The following is a 16,708-nucleotide window of genomic DNA, read 5'->3' on the forward strand; positions in this document are numbered from 1 at the left end:
TCTTGTGGTGTGGGTCTCAAGCTGGAATCCCACAAGTTCCAAGCCACCCTTACCCCAGCACATCTTGCAGGCAGGACAAAAGGTTTTGAGGCTGAGTTGATACCTAAGTACTACCACTGGAAGCCCTGCGTAGTTACAGAAGATGACCTGTTTAGGCTGTGTATCTTCCCATTACTAGAAGTCATTAATAGGGTCACCGTCATAGATTCCAGGGAGTTTCCAATGTACTAGGTTTCCTTATCGCTCCCCCAAAGTCCCCCAATTTCAGTTGTCTCTCCCAGCACTATCTCCCTACTGCCCACCCTTGAGCCCTCCTTGTTACTTAGCCTCTCTGGGTCTGTGGATTGTACAATGATTATCATTTTCTTAACAGTTAATATCTACCTGTATATGAGTATAAACCATGTTTGTCTTTCTGGGTCTCGGTTACATCACTGAGGATGATTTTTCTAGTCCCACAAATTTGCTTACAAATTTCATGTCATTTTTAAACAACTGAGTAATATTCCTTGTGTGAATGTACCACATTTTCTATTTATTTGTTTTTGATTTTTATTTTATATCCCAGCTGCAGTTTACTCTCCTTCCTCTCCTCCTACTCCCTCTCCTCCTTCCCCCTTCTTTTTCCACCCCATAATCCATTCCTTCATTTCTGTTCAGGAAAGGGCAGGTTTCCCATGGATATGGACAAAACATGGCACATCAAGTTGAGGTTAGACTAAGCACTTCTCCATGTATTAAGGCTGGGCAAGGCAACCCAGTATGAGTAGGGTCCCAAAAGCCAGTAAAGGAGTTGGAGACAGCCCTGTTCCCATTGTTAGGAGTCCTACAAGAGGACCAAGCTACACAAATGTAACATAGACGTAGGCCCTAGGTCAGTCCCATCCAGGCTCCCTGGTTGTCAGTGCAGTCTCTGTGAGCCCAGGTTAAGTGATTCTGTGGGTTTTTCATTGGTTGTAGTATTAAGGCTAATGGGGGTAGTACTTCCAGGTCAAAGCTGGAAGAGCTACCCACTACAGTTTTTCTTGTATCACATTTTCTTTATCCATTCTTCAATTGAGGTAAATTTAGGTTGTTTCCAGTTTCTGGCTGTTATGAATACAACTGCTATAAACATAGTTGAGCAAGTGTCCTTGTGGTGTATTAGAACAGCCTTTGGGTATATGCCCAGGAGTGATATAGCTGGGTCTTGAGATAAAGCAATTCCAAATTTTCTAAGGTTTCAATAGTAGCTGTATAAACATGCACTCAACACCAGCAATGGAGGAATGTTCACCTTGCTCCATATTCTCAAAAGCATGAGCTGTCACTTGTTTTTGATTCTAGCCATACTATTGGGTATAAAATGGAATCTCAAAGTAGTTTTTATTTGCATTTCCCCAGTGGCTAAGGATATTGAATCTTTCTTTAAATGTTTCTCAGTTGAGAATTCTTTATTTAGATCTCTAACCCATTTTTTATTTGAATCATTTAGTTTTATGATTCCTAATTTCTTGAGTTCTTTATATATTTTGAATATTACCCCTCTGTTGAAAGTGAAGTTGGTGAACATCTTTTTTCATTCTGTAGGGTGCCTTTTTCTCCTATGAATGCTGTCCTTTTTCTTACACGGGCTTTTCATTTTCATGAGTTTCCATTTATTAATTATTTATCTTAGTGCATTGGCTACTATGTTCTGTTTAGGAAGTTGCCTCCTCTGCGAGTGCATTCAAGGCTATTCCCCACTTTCTCTTTTATCAGTGTGTCTGGTTTTATGTTGAGGTCTTTGATCCACTTGAATTATATGCAGGATGATAGAGATAGATCTATTTACATTCTTCTACATGCTGACATACAGTTTGACCAGCAACATTTCTTGAGGCCACTTTCTTTTTTCTGTTGTATATTTGCTTCTATATCACTAATGAGGTGTTCATGGGTGTGTGGATTTACATCTGGATCTTCTATTTGATTCCGTTGATCAACCTGTTTTTATGCAAATACCATGCAGTTTTTAGAACTATTCCTCTGTAGTACAGTTTAAAATCAGGGATGGTGATACCACTGGAAGTTCTTTTATTTTACAGGATATATTTAAATATTCTGTTGTTTTGTTTTTGTTTATCCATATGTTTTCCAAGATGAATATTGCCCTTTCAATTTCTGTAAAGAATTGTGTTGAATTTTGAGGGGGATTGTGTTGAATCTGTTGGTTGCTTTTGGCAAGATGGACATTTTTACTAAGCTAATTCTACCAATCCATGAGCATGAGAGATCTACCCATCTTCTGATATTTTCTTCAACTTTTCTCCAAAGACTTGAAGAAGTCTCCAAAAGTCTTTTTCAGCATCTAAGGAGATGATCATTTGTTTTGTCTTTTGAAGTCTTTAAAGTCTTCGTGTCATGCAAGTCTTTTACTTCCTTGGTTATAGTTACATTGAGATATTTTATATTACTTGTGCATATTGTGAAGGGTGTTGTTTGTCTGAATTCTTTTATAGCCCCTTTGTCATTTGCATGTAGGAGGGATACTAATTTTTTTTGAGTGAATTTTGTGTCCAACCACTTCACTGAAAGTGTTTATCAACTGTAGGAGTTCCCTGGTAGAATTTTTGGGATCCCTTATAAATATACTATCATATCATCTGCAAATAGCTATAATTTGACTTCTGCCTTTCCAATTTGTTTCCCCTTCTTCTCCTTCATTTCCCTTATTGTTCCAGCTAGAACCTCAAGTACTATTTTGAATAGATGTGAAGATATTGGACAGCCTTGTCTTGTTTTTGAGTTTAGTGAAAATGGGTTTAGTTTCTCTATATTTAATTTGATGTTGTCTATAGGTTTCCTTTAATTGACTTTATTATGTTAAGGTATGTCCTTTTTATCCCTAATCTCTCCAAGACTTTTATCATGAATGAGTGTTAGATTTTGTCAAAGCCTTTTTCAGCATTTAATGTGATGATCATTTGGGGTTTTTATTATCATTATTAATGGTTCTTAATTTATTTTTTATTAAGGAATTTTTTTTATTCATTTTAGATACCAACCACAGATCCCCCTCTCTTCCTTCCTCCCACTCCTCCAGTCTTCTCCCCTTAACCACTCCCCATTCCCTCCTCCAACAAGGTAAGGCCTCCCAATGAGTGGGAACTCGTGAACTTTAGACCAACAGCTGTGGAGCCTCCCGTGGGACTGGACTAGACCCTTTGCATAAACAAGACAGTTGTGTAGCTTGATCTGCTTGAGGGGGCACCTGCACGGAGTTTGCAAGCCATCCTTGGTACATGAGCTGGCTTTTTAGAGCTCACTACCTATGGTGGGACACCTTGCACAGTCTTGATGAAGGGGGAGGGGCTTGGACCTGCCTCTACTGAATGGGCCATGCTCCACTGACTCCCCATGGGAGGCCTTACTTTATTTTGTATTTTTTCTTTCAGTTTTTTTCTATGGTGGTGGATTGCATTGACTGATTTTCCTGTGTTGAACCATCCATGTCTCTCTGGGATGAAGCCATCATGGTGGATAATCTTTTTGATGTGTTCTTGGATTTGATTTGAGAGTATTGTGGTGGTATTATGTTCTCCAAAATATTGTGTACTCTAATAAATTTATCTGGGGTCAGAGAACAGACAGCCACTAGATACAAAGGCTAGAAAATGGTGGCACTCAGACCTTTAATCCTAGCATTCCAGAGATAGAAATCCCTCTGGATCTCTGTGAGTTCAAGGCCACATTGGAAATAGCCAAGCATGGTGACACGCCTTTAATCCCAGAAAGCCAGCCTTTAATCCCAGGGAGTGGTGGTAGAAAGCAAAAAGATATATAAGGCGTGAGGACCAGAAACTAGAGGCATTTGGCTGGTTAGATTTTGGCTGGTTAAGCATTCAGGCTTTTGAGCAGTAATTCAGCTGAGACCCATTCCGGATGAGGACTCAGAGGCCTCCAGTCTGAGGAGACAAGACCAGCTGAGGATCCGGCGAGGTGAGATAGCTGTGGCTTGTTCTGTCTCTCTGATCTACCAGCATTGACCCCAATAACTGGCCTCGGGTTTGATTTTATTAATAAGAACTTTTAAGATTCCTGCTACAATTTTATTGAGTATTTTTGCATCTATGTTCATGAGGGAAATTGGTCTATAATTCTCTTTCTTTATTGACTCTTTGTGTAGTTTGGGTATCAGGGTGACTGTGGCCTCATAAAAAGAATTTAGCAATGTTCCCTTGGTTTCTATTTTGTCGAGCAATTTAGGTGTATTGGCATTAGCTCTTTTTTGAAATGATGGTAGAATTCTGAGCTAAAACCATCTGGCCTAGGCTTATTGTTGTTGTTAGAAGACTTTTAATGACTGCTTCTACTTTACTAGGGACTATACGTCTATCTAAATTGTGAATCTGATCTTAATTTAACTTTGGTAAGTGGTTATCTATCAAGAAAGTTGTCCATTTCTTTTTGATTTTCCAATTTTGTGGTGTATAGGTTTTTAAAATATGACCTAATGATTCTTTGGGTTTGCCCAGTATCCATTGTAATGTCCTCTTTTTCAATTCTGACTTTCTTAATTTGGATATTCTCTCTCTGCCTTTTGGATAAGAGTTTGTCAATCTTGTTGATTTTTCTCAAAGAACCAACTCTTCGTTTTATTGATTCTCTGTTTTGTTCTCTTTGTTTTTATTTTATTGATCTCAGCCCTTACTTTGGTTATATTCTACCATCGCTTCCTCTTGGATGTACTTGCTTCTTTTTGTCCTAGAGCTTTCTGGTGTGCTGTTAAGTGGCTAGTATGGGGTGTCTCCAATTTCTTTATGTAGACATTTAGTTCTGTGACCTTTTATCTCTTTGCACCACTTTCATTATGTCTCATAAGTTCGGGTATGTTATGCATTCATTTTCATTTAATACTAGGAATTCTTTTATTTCTTTCTATTTCTGTCTTGACCCAGTAGTCATTCAGTAGAGTGTTGTTTAGTTTCCATGAGTTTGTAGGCTTTCTCTTATTTTTGTTGTTGAAATCCAGGTTTAATCCAGGGTGGTCTCATAGGATGTAGGGGTTATTTCAATTTTCTTTTTGTATCTGTTGAGACTTGCATTGTGTCTGAGTATGTGATCAAATTCGGGGAATGTTCCTTGAGGTGCTGAGAAGGTACATTCTTTTGTTTTTGGATGAAATGTTCTATAGATATCTGTTAGTTACATCTGTTTCATAATGTCTGTTAGTTCCAGTATTTCTGTTTATTTTTATCTGAATGACATATCTACTGTTGAGAGTAGGGTGTTGATGTCTTTTACCATCAATGTGTGAAGGTTGATGTGTGATGTAAGCTTCAGTGATGTTTCTTTCACAAACATGGCTGTCCTTGTATTTGAGGCATAGATGTTAAGAATTAAAACATCATCAAGGTAGTTTTTTCCTTTGATGAGTATGAAGTGTTCTTCTCTGTCTCTTTTGATTAATTTTTGTTTGAAGTCTATCTTGTAAGATAATAGAATCAATATACCCCCTTGATTCTTAGGTCCATTTATTTGGATTATCTTTTTTAAACCATTTACTCTGAGTAATATCAATTGTTGATGTTGAGGTGTGTTTATTATATACAGCAGAATGGTGGATCCTGTGCTCACATCCATTCCACTAACAAGTTTAAGTCTTTTTATTATAGGAATTGAGTGCATTGATATAGAGAGATTTCAATGACCAATGATTGTTAATTCCTGTTATTTTGTTGTTTTTCATGATGTTGGTTATGGTGGTGGTAGTGGTGTGTGTGTGTGTGTATGTATGTGTGTGTGTGTGTGTATGTATGTGTGTGTGTGTGTGTGTTGTGTGCTTCTCTATTTTTGGTTTGGTTGATATGAGATTATTTATTTCATGTGTTTTTGTGTGTGCAGTTAACTCCTTGGGTTGGAGTTTTCTTTCTACTATCTTCTGTAGGTCTGGATTTATAGATAGATATAGTTTGAATTTGACTTTATCATAGAATGTCTTGTTTTCTCCCTCTAAGGTTATTGAAAGTATGCTTGCTCGGTATAGTAGTCTAGGCGGGAAGCTCTGGTCTCTTAAGAGTCTACAGGACATGTGTTTAGGCCCTTCTGTCTTTTAGAGTCTCCATTGAGAAGTCAGGTTTAATTCAAATAGGTCTTACTTTGTATATTACTTGCATTTTTCCCCTTGCAGCTTTTAATATTCTTTCTTTGTTTTCTATGTTTATTATTTTAATTATTATGTGGCAAGGGTGTAGATATAACCAACCATCTTATTAAATAAGAAAAACAGAACCAATGCAAAGAAGAAAGCCAAGAGATCAGGGCTAAGAGCCTTCCCTGTCTGCTGCAGCTAACCTCTTTAGCCAAGAGACCTCTCCAAAAGAGAGCTACTTCCTGTGTTTGTCTTTATATAGTCTTTCTGTTCTGCCTTCTCATTGGTTGTAAACCCAAACACATGACTGCCTCATAACTGCCTGTCTGTAGAGACTTCCAGGTCTTCTATGGTTAGTATTGAGATTAAAGGCATGTGTCCCCAATGCTGGCTATATCCTTGAACACACAGACATCTACCTAGCTCTGTCTACCAAGTGCTGGGATTAAAGGCGTGCACCATGAACGCTCAGCTCTGCTATGGCTTGCTATTAGCTCTGACCCCCAGGCAACTTTATTTATTAACATACAAATAAAATCACATTTCAGTACAAATAAAATATCACCATATTTCCCCTTTTCTATTTTAATTAAAAGGAAAAAGCTTATAACTAACATAAGAAAAACTATATGCAAAAGTACAATAACTATATACAATATATAAATAATAAATACCTAAACAATGTCTAGTCCATTTGTATTTGACAAATTCAGAGAAAATAATTCTATTATCTATCCTATTTTGGTAAGTCCAAAATGTACCTAATTCACTTTCTATCCTAACTAGTCTTCAACTATAGCTAACTAATCTTCAACTATAACTAACTAATCTTCAACTCCCTCAGAGACCCAAGAAGGAAATAATATTGCCTATTAAAAGTAAAAACAGGAAGTACATGAAAGTAACTTCGAAAAAAATTGTGAGTTAACAGAAACAGCCAGCTGCCTGGACAGTCACCTGAGGTTGCGCCACAGTGTTGGAGCATTATCTTCAGCCTATAGGCTTAAGATCTGACAGACTCATTTGTGAAGTAGGATGTACACAAGGTCAACAATTCAACCTCACATTGGGTGAGAGGAGTCCATGTACCAGAAACACCTGAATTCCACTAGTGTCATGTCATGATTCAGGATTTTAAATTCTGGAAATTGTTGATGGTTTTTTAATTCAGCTGTCCACTTTTCTTGGCTGTGCATATATGGCTTCATCTCAGCATCCCATTCTTCTCCACATCCCTCTATTAAATGCCACTCTTCTATTGAGAGGCGTGAGCTTTCAGTTGCTGTTCCATTGCATAACAGAAGCCATCGGCCCACTGCCTGTTCAGCTGCCTTCTAAGAAAAGGGCACTGTACCTTTTCCGGATTGTGAAGGCCACTTCAGGGATGGTGCCATATTGTCCTGGCCTCAGAAGATGCCTTTTGATAAAGCCATAACCACACTTGTTTTGGCAGGAATCGGTAGTCCTTTGTTTCGTGTTCTGTCTGTCCATTTTGTCCTGTTGATTCGAGGATAATTTGTTGTCCAGTGGCTAACTTTTGCCACAAAGAAAATTAACTCCATATGCAGTTTCTTCAATGCCCATATTTTCTCTGAAGTAGATTGGTACTGCCAGGAGCCAACATGTCTCAAAAAAGAAAAATTTCTAAGTTATTAAAACATTTTAAATGCCATATTCGGTAGATCTCTGAAGGGTTTGAAGATGACCTGTCTAAAATATATCTGCTCAATTTTTAAAACATATCTAATATGACTGCAATTTCTATTGTAATGTCTAACTACTAACTTTCATTTCTTTATATCCTAATAGTTGGTAATAATGTAAAGTATTTAAAACTAGTAATTGTCTAATGAAAATTATCCCAGACCCAAAACCCATTAAAAGAACCAAAAAAACCACCCTCCCCACACCACCTCTTTGGGAATGTGGGCGTCATATTCTTAAAATTGCTTCCTGCTGGGTATGGGCGAAGTTATCTTTATCCTGAAAGAAAAATTTTAGGTTAATTGTCAAATTCTAGGAAAGGTAACTATATCCTTCATTATTATCCAGTCTGTGTATAATGCCAAAGTTCAGGGTTTATCTCAAGTCCTTATTCAAGTAGTCTTTGAGACTGGATCATCTCAGCTAGCCCTCTCAAAATTGTTCTGAGCACTTTGTAGTTCAAAGCTGATCTGTAGATGATGTTTGTCAGCTTAGTGATATTATTATTGTCCACGTGGAATTGCTGTTGTTGTGGGGCCCCATCTTCTTCCTGGAGACTTCAGTTGATGTTAGGCCTGACCGTGATTTTCTGCAGAAAACTGATAAGAGACTGGAACACAAAAACATATATGTGCAGCTAAGTGAAGCTTTTTTTCTAGAATTAGTTAGTACTCTATATGACCATTCATATCTTAACAAAGTTTAATATATTTTGTAAATTTTGATATAAAATTCATACTTTAAGAAAAGTTTAAAGAATCAGAATAGAATCAAAGAGTTGAGATTAGTAATAGAATAGTCCCTTAATTAATTTGGCTTTTCTCCTGTCCCATAGCAGAGGATGGCTCTTTTCTTCTGGCATGATAAAGGGAGTTTGCATTTTCCTTTTAACAACATGCTTGAGTTTAAATAAGGAGAGAGCCATTCTCCAACTCCAAAGTCAGCTTTAAATTTTAATTGAACTGGGACTATTAGAAGACCAATAGTGTTAAATCTTTAGAGGAAAGCAGAAACAAGCATTTAGGAAGACATAAATTTTTTTTTAGATAATATATACCCATACGCCGTTTCACTCTGTTTCCTGGGATAGATGATTTGTCCTTTTTCTTCAGTTGTCTCATTTGTCTTGTGTTCTTCAGATTCCTTAACCTTCATTCTCCTAAAAATCAATAACAAAAACCTTTCCTCAAGACTAATTTTGGGGATGTTCCTTTTTGGCAAGTTATTATCTGATTAAATGAAAAGGCATGTGTTACTGGTACAAGTTAGTTTAAATTGGATGTTCATGCTGGTTGATGAACTATCACCTCCTCTAATTAAGAGGTTTCTCTTGTTCAAATTGAACCTTTATCACTTTTGATAGTACCCACAGTTTATCTTCTCCTGGAGAAACAAAAGCAAAACCTTGTCCCCAACGTAACATATATCCTGGTTTCCATTCTGAGGACAGCACATCCTTAAAGTATACAGGCTGATTTAATTCTGTAGTTTTTTTTCTATTATCCAATGTCTCTCTGCAGCTGTTGTTCCTTTCTCATTGGCATTCAGAAAATTCAAAGTTAATAGAGCATTATGCAGTCTATTTCTGGGGGTTTTTGTTACTCCTTTCTGTTTATTTAGCATATCCTTTAGAGTTCGGTTTGATCTTTCTATAACTACTTGACCTGTAGGATTATGTGGAATGCCTGCAATATGCTTTATATTGTAATAAGCAAAAAACTGTTTCATTTTAACAGAGACATATGAGGAGCATTGTCAGTTTTGATTTGTGCAGGTATAACCATGATGGCCATAACCTCTAGCAAATGAGTGATTACAGAATCAGCTTTTTCAGAAATCAAAGCAGTTGCCCATTGAAAACCTGAGTAAGTATCAATGGTATGGTGTACATATTAAAGTTTTCCAAATTCTGCAAAGTGAAACACGTCCATCTGCCAGATTTCCTTCCTCTGAGTACCCTTTGGGTTACATCCTGCTGGTAATGGCATTTGATTGTAGAAGGAACAAGTAGGACATTTACTATTTCTTTGGCTTGTTGCCAGGTTATGGAAAAATCCTTTTTTAAACATTTAATATTGAAATGATGTTTTTTTTTATGAAATTCTGAGTCCGGCTGCACATTTCCTATCAATAATTTATCAATCTCATCATTGCCTTGTGCTAGAGGGCCTGGCAAACCAGTATGGGATCAGATATGAGTTATATATAAAGGATAGGTCCTTTTCATGATTGTATCTTGTAAATTAATAAATAGTGAAGTTAATTCTGAAGCATCAGGGATAAATTCTGCAGTCTCAATATGTAATACTACTCTTTCAGCATACTGAGAGTCAGTTACTATGTTGAGAGGTTCTGAAAAAAATCCATTAATACCAACAGAATAGCATACAATTCTGATTTTTAACTGTATTATAAGGACTTTGAACCACTTTCCTTAAATTTTCTGATTTGTAACCTGCCTTTTCTTGTTTTTGGCATCTGTATAAAATGTACGAACTCCAGATATGGGTTTTTCCCATATAATTCAAGGCAAGATCCAATCAGCTCTCTTTATAAGATCAATTCTATCACTTTTGGGATATTTGCTGTTAATTTCTCCCAAAAAATTACTGCAAGCTTTTTGCCAAGGTTCACTTTCTATCCATAATTTTTCAATGTCCTCCTTAGTAAAAGGTACAACAATTTCTGCTGGGTCTATTCCTGCCAATTGACGAAGTCTCAATTTTCCTTTCCAAATCAAGTCAGAGATTTTTTCCACATAAGTTTTTAATTTTTTATTTGGTTTATTTGGTAAAAATATCCATTCCAATATAATATCTTCCCTCTGCATTAATATTCCTGTAGGAGAATGATAGAAGGTAAAATAACCAAAATGCAATCCAGCTTTCGATCAATACGATCCATGTGGCCTTCATGTACTTTCTTTTCTACCAAGGCCAATTCTTTCTCAGCTTCAGGTGATAATTCTCTTGGACTATTTAAGTCCTTGTCACCTTCTAAGGTTTTGAACAAATTAGTCAGTTCATCATTTTTTACCCCAACAATAGTTCGTTGATGAGAAATATCTCCAAATAATCTTTGAAAGTCATTAAGAGTCTGTAGTCGATCTCTCCTAATTTTCACCTTTTGGGGTCTAATTTTTGTAGCTCTATTTTATATCCTAAATAATTAATAGAATCTCCTCTTTGTATCTTTTGTAATTTGTAATCCCCCACAAGGCAAAATTTTCTTTACTTCTTCAAACATTCTTTCTAAAGTATCTGCATTTGAGTCAGCTAGTAAAATATCATCCATATAATGATAAATTATAGATTTTGGAATTTTTTACGTACCACTTCCAATGGCTATTGTATAAAATATTGGCACAGAGTTGGGCTATTCAACATTCCCTGTGGGAGGACCCTCCATTGAAATCTTTTAACCAGTTGAGAATTATTATAAGTAGGCACTGTGAAAGCAAATCTTTCTGTCTTTTTCTTGTAAGGGTATTGAAAAGAAACAGTCTTTTAAATCAATAACTATGAGAGGCCATCCTTTTGGTAACAGAGTAGGCAAAGGCATCCCAGATTGTAGAGAGCCCATTGGCTGAATTACTTTGTTAATTGCTCTAAGGTCTGTTACCATTCTCCATTTACCAGATTTCTTTTTAATAACAAATACAGGAGAATTCCAAGGGCTGGTTGATTCTTCAATATGCTGAGCATTTAACTGTTGTTCTGCCAGCTCTTCTAAAGCCTAGAGTTTCTCTGTTGTTAAGGGCCATTGCTGAATCCATACAGGCTTGTCTGTTAACCATTTTAAAGGTAGAGCTGTTGGTGTCTTTGGAAGATCATCAGTTGTGCCCTGTTCTTGTATAATATGGATGGCTGGTGACCACTCAAAATAATGCCTTCTAATATTTCTCTCAGAAACATGTGCTAGTTTAAGATTTGTTTCTGAGGTTGGAGGGATGTTAATCTGAGTATTCCATTGTTGGAACAAGTCTTGACTCCACAGGTTCATAGCTATGTTAGCCACATATGGCTTTAATTTTCTTCTCTGTCCTTCTGGTCCTACACATTCAAGCCAATTTGCATTCTGTTTCACTTGACATAATGTCCCAGTTCCTAAGAGTTGAATGTTTACCTCCTGAAGAGGCCAAGTTGGATGCCAAAATTCTGGTGCAATTATGGTAACGTTCGCACTGTGTCTACCAGACCAGACAACAAAACACCTTTTATTTTTATCATTAATTTTGGTCATTGTTCATTAATAGAAGTTTGCCAAAAAATTTGCTTTATGTTTTCTCCTGAATTTTCTATTCTCTCTGTTTCATCATCCTGACCAGCATGATTTATTCCAATAGGCATTTGGTTATTTAATTGCTCTGAGTAGGGGTTTCCTCTATGACTGCAAGAAATGTTTAAACTGGATTTGCTATGGGGGCCTGCGTGAGGCCCCTTTGGAATTTTTCTGAAGACTGAAGCAAAGGATTACCTTGCCTGTCCCTTGTTGATCTACATTCATTGGTCCCATGTTTTCCCTTACCACACCTTCTGCATACTCCAGAAGGAAGGGGCATTCTGTTGCCATTGTTCCTTGAAGAAACATTGTTTCTAGGAATGACCTATTTACAGTCCCTTTTCAAATGTCCTTGCTCTCCACATCCAAAACATCTAACATTCTTCAAACCTTTTGAAATTGCTTCTCCTACCCACATATCATCATGGTCATGAGCCTCAACCTTTACTGTGTCTTTAATCCAATCTTTCAAAGGTGCAGATCTTGCCTTTAATGGCCTGATTATTCTTTTGCATGCTGCATTCACATTTTCAAAGGCCAAAGATTCAATTATTATCTGACTAGTTTCTGAATCTGCGACCATTCTCTTTACTGCTGAAGCCAGTCTTTGAAAGATTCTTTTGGACCTTGTATAACCTTTGTAAATGACTCAGTTTTTTTTTTTCCTGGTTCGTCAACTCTGTCAAATGCATTCGAGGCTGCCATTCAACATAAAATTAGAGTTTGGGCATCATATAAGCATTGTGTTTGTACTGAAGCATATTGGCCTTCTCCAATAAGCTGATCCTGGCAGACTTATATTCCTTTATCCCTCCATTATTTTTCTATGTTTTTAGCCTCATCCTTGAACCAAGTTAGCCACTGAAGCCTTTGACAGGGTTCCAGAATAGCCTGTGCCTGTTCCCGCCAGTCCTGTGGTATAATACTATTATATGTTGACCAAGAGTTTATTTGCTTTACCTATGGGGAATGCATGCCATAAGATACTATTGCCTCCTTAAACCTTCGTAAATCTAACATCTCCTTTTTTTCATTTTTTTAAATTTATTTATTAAATTTAATTTTACATATCATCCATGGATTCCCTTGTTCTTCCCCCCTCCCACCCACTCCCACCTCCCCCCCAGCACACCCCCCATTCCCATCTCCTCCAGGGCAAAGACTCCCCCAAGGATTGAGTTCAACCTGGAAGACTCAGTCCAGGCAGGTCCAGTCCCCTCCTCCCAGGCTGAGCCAAGTGTCCCTGTATAAGCCCCAGGTTCCAAACTGCCAGTTCATGCACTGAGGACAGGACCCGGTCCCACTGTCTGGATGCCTCCCAAGCAGATCAAGCTAATCAACTGTCTTATTTATCCGGAGGGCCTGATCTAGTTGGGAGCTCCTCAGCTATTGGTTCATAGTTCATGTGTTTCCTTTCGTTTGTATATTTGTCCCTGTGCTTTTTCCAACCTTGGTCTCAACAATTCTCGTGCATATAAATCCTCCTTTTTCTCACCAATTGGACTCCTGGAGCTCCACCTGGGGCCTGACCATGGATCTCTGCATCTGGTTCCTTCAGTCATTGGATGGGGTTTCTAGCATGACAATTAGGATGTTTGGCCTGGTGACCTTCGAATACTTCAGAGATCTGATCAGATGGTCTGATCCAGTTGGGGGCCCCTCAGCCTTTGGTTCATAGTTCATGTGTTTCCCATTCGTTTGGCTATTTGTCCCTGTGCTTTATCCAACCTTGGTTTCAACAATTCTCGCTCATATAAACCCTTCTCTTTCTCACTAATTGGACTCCTGGAGCTCCACCTGGGGCCTAGCTGTGGATCTCTGCATCCAGATTCCTCAGTCTTTGGATGGGGTTTCTGGCATGACTATTAGGGTTTTTGGCCATCCCATCACCAGAATTGGAGCCCAAATATTTTGTGTAGTCATTTGATTAGGCAACTGCTGTACGGTTACTGGATAAATTAAGGGTGACTGTGTGAAAACAGGCTTTCTTTTTGTAACCTTATGATCCAATCTTGAAACAACTTCACTTACTAATTTCTTCTGTCTAAAATTGAATTTCCCTATTATTCATTTTTACAGGTTTAACAAGTTTTTCTAAAACTATTATCCTGGTGCTTAAATTGACTATCTTTTTAAATAGTAAAATGAGGATAAGCACAATAATAAACTGCATAATTCGATCAACATTAATCTTCTCATATAGTTGTTCCATTGTCAGACTGTCTAAAATTTCAAACAAAGCCCAATTTTCTTCCAATATATACATAAATCCCATTTTTTTAATGTGGAAAAAAATTCTCTTTTAAATAGTTTCCTTTAAAATATCTGATATGTTAAGTGACTTACCAAATCTGAGTAGAACAGTAGAAATCCAAGGGAATTTCAAAACAGCCACCTAGTGTCCGATGTGTGAATCCAGAGAGAGAGAGAGAGACAGAGACAGAGACAGAGAGAGCAAGAAAGCGTAGCCACAAGTTCTGCCTGAGAGCTTGAATCCAGCCACGTTTTCCTGCTTGAGTCGAGTCAAGCCTTGGCTCTGGCTTCCTTAAGCTCCGACCACATGTGTTGGCTTTACAGGAAGGGGCCCTGTTCGACAGGGCAGGCCTGAGTTGTTTGTAGCACCAGCTTTAAGCTAACCACTTAGGGCTACAGTCAGTCCGGCCTGAGGCCAAGCCGACCTGGGCCCAGCTAGGGAGCTGGTTGCCCAGGCGGGAAACCGAACCTGCAGCCAAGCCAAGTCAAGCGGTTTTTAATGGATTCTTGTCACGTTGAGCGCCAAATATAGATGTAACCAACCGTCTTATTAAATAAGAAAAACAGAACCAATGCAAAGAAGAAAGCCAAGAGATCAGGGCTAAGAGCCTTCCATGCCTGCTGCAGCTAACCTCTTTAGCCAAGAGACCTCTCCAAAAGAGAGCTACTTCCTGTGTTTGTCTTTATATAGTCTTTCTGTTCTGCCTTCTCATTGGTTGTAAACCCAAACACATGACTGCCTCATCACTGCCTGTCTGTAGAGACTTCCAGGTCTTCTGTGGTTGGTATTGAGATTAAAGACATGTGTCTCCAATGCTGACTCTATCCTTGAACACACAGAGATCTACCTAGCTCTGTCTACCAAATGCTGGGATTAAAGGCGTGCACCACAAACACCCAGCTCTGCTATGGCTTGCTATTAGCTCTGACCCCCAGGCAGCTTTTTTTATTAACATACAAATAAAATCACATTTCAGTACAGATAAAATATCACCATACAAGGGGAATTTCTTTTCTGGTCCAATCTATTTGGTGTTCTATAAGCTTCTAGTATCTTTATAGGCATCTCCTTTTTAACATGAATTTTAAATGGTCTTATTAATAAAAAAAAAAAATTCAGGAGCCAGGCATTGGGGTGAATTCTGAAAGATCAGAGAAGCAGAACAAGCCACAGCTAACCTAACCTCGACAGCTCTTCATCAGATTCTGTTTCCATGAATCTTCAGACTGAAAGCTTCTGAGTCCTCACCTGAATGGATCTCAGCTGAACTGCTGCTAAAAGCCTCAGAGCTTAAAAGCCTCTGGCTCCTGGTCCTCACACCTCATATACCTTTCTGCTTCCTGCCATTACTTCCTGGGATTAAAGGTGTGTGTCACCATGCCTGGCTGTTTCCAGTGTGACCTTGAACTTACAGAGATCCAGATGGATCTCTGCCTCCGGAATGCTAGGATTAAAGGTTGTGTACCACCATTTTCTGGCCTCTATGTCTACCTTGTGGCTGCTCTGTTCTCTGACCCCAGATAAGTTTACTAGTGTGCACAATACATTGTGGGGCACAATATCACCACACTACTTCTTTAGGTTCGGAAAATTTTCTTCTATGATATTGCTGAAAATATTTTCTGGGCCTTTGAGCTGAGATCCTTCTCTTCATTCTTTTGTTCCTATTATTGTTAGGTTTGGTCTTTTCATAGTGTTCCAGATTTCCTAGATGTTTTGTGTCAGGAAAATTTTATATTTAAAATTTTCTTTGACTGAATTTTCTATTTTTTCTATTGTATCTCAACACCTGAGATTTTCTCTTTCATCTCTTGTATTCTATTAGTGATACTTGTATCTGTAGTCCCTGTTCACTTATTTCATTTTCTATTTCCAGAATTCCTTAAATTTGTGTTTTCTTTATTGCTTCTATTTGCACTTTCAGTGTCTTGAACAATTTTGTTTCCTTCAACTGTTTGTTTTTTCTTGGCTTTTTAAAAGGGATTTATTCTCTTCTTTTTTAAGGACATTTATCATCTTCATAAAGTTGGTTCTAAGATCTTTTTCTTCATTTTCTAAGATCTTTTCATCTGTCTTGCAATAGTCAGAGCTTGCTATAGTAGGATAGTTGGGCTCTGGTGGTGACATGTTGACCTGGCTATTGTTGATTGTGTTCTTAAGATAGCCTCTCAGTGTTTGAAGTCATTGTAGGTATAGGTAGCAGTGGATTTGGTCTTTGGGATCTAAACTAAGGGAGTGGGAGAATTCACCTGGGGAACAGCCTACCTGTTCTTCTGGTTTGTGTGGGCTGCTTTTGAGCACATTTCTTAATCTAGTTGCATAATATCATTACTGTTGTCTACTTAATATTATTCATA

The 16,708-nt window shown here is 37.9% G+C and overlaps 1 protein-coding gene across 5 annotated transcripts in view; it reads left to right on the forward strand.

The window, feature by feature from the left end:
- Positions 1-16,708, forward strand: part of Cntn4 (contactin 4) — a 1,006,259-nt gene that overhangs the window by 219,296 nt on the left and 770,255 nt on the right. The window lies entirely within an intron of this gene.

The sequence above is a fragment of the Peromyscus leucopus genome, chromosome 3 (assembly GCF_004664715.2).
Source record: "Peromyscus leucopus breed LL Stock chromosome 3, UCI_PerLeu_2.1, whole genome shotgun sequence".
NCBI classification, from domain to species: Eukaryota; Metazoa; Chordata; class Mammalia; order Rodentia; family Cricetidae; genus Peromyscus; species Peromyscus leucopus.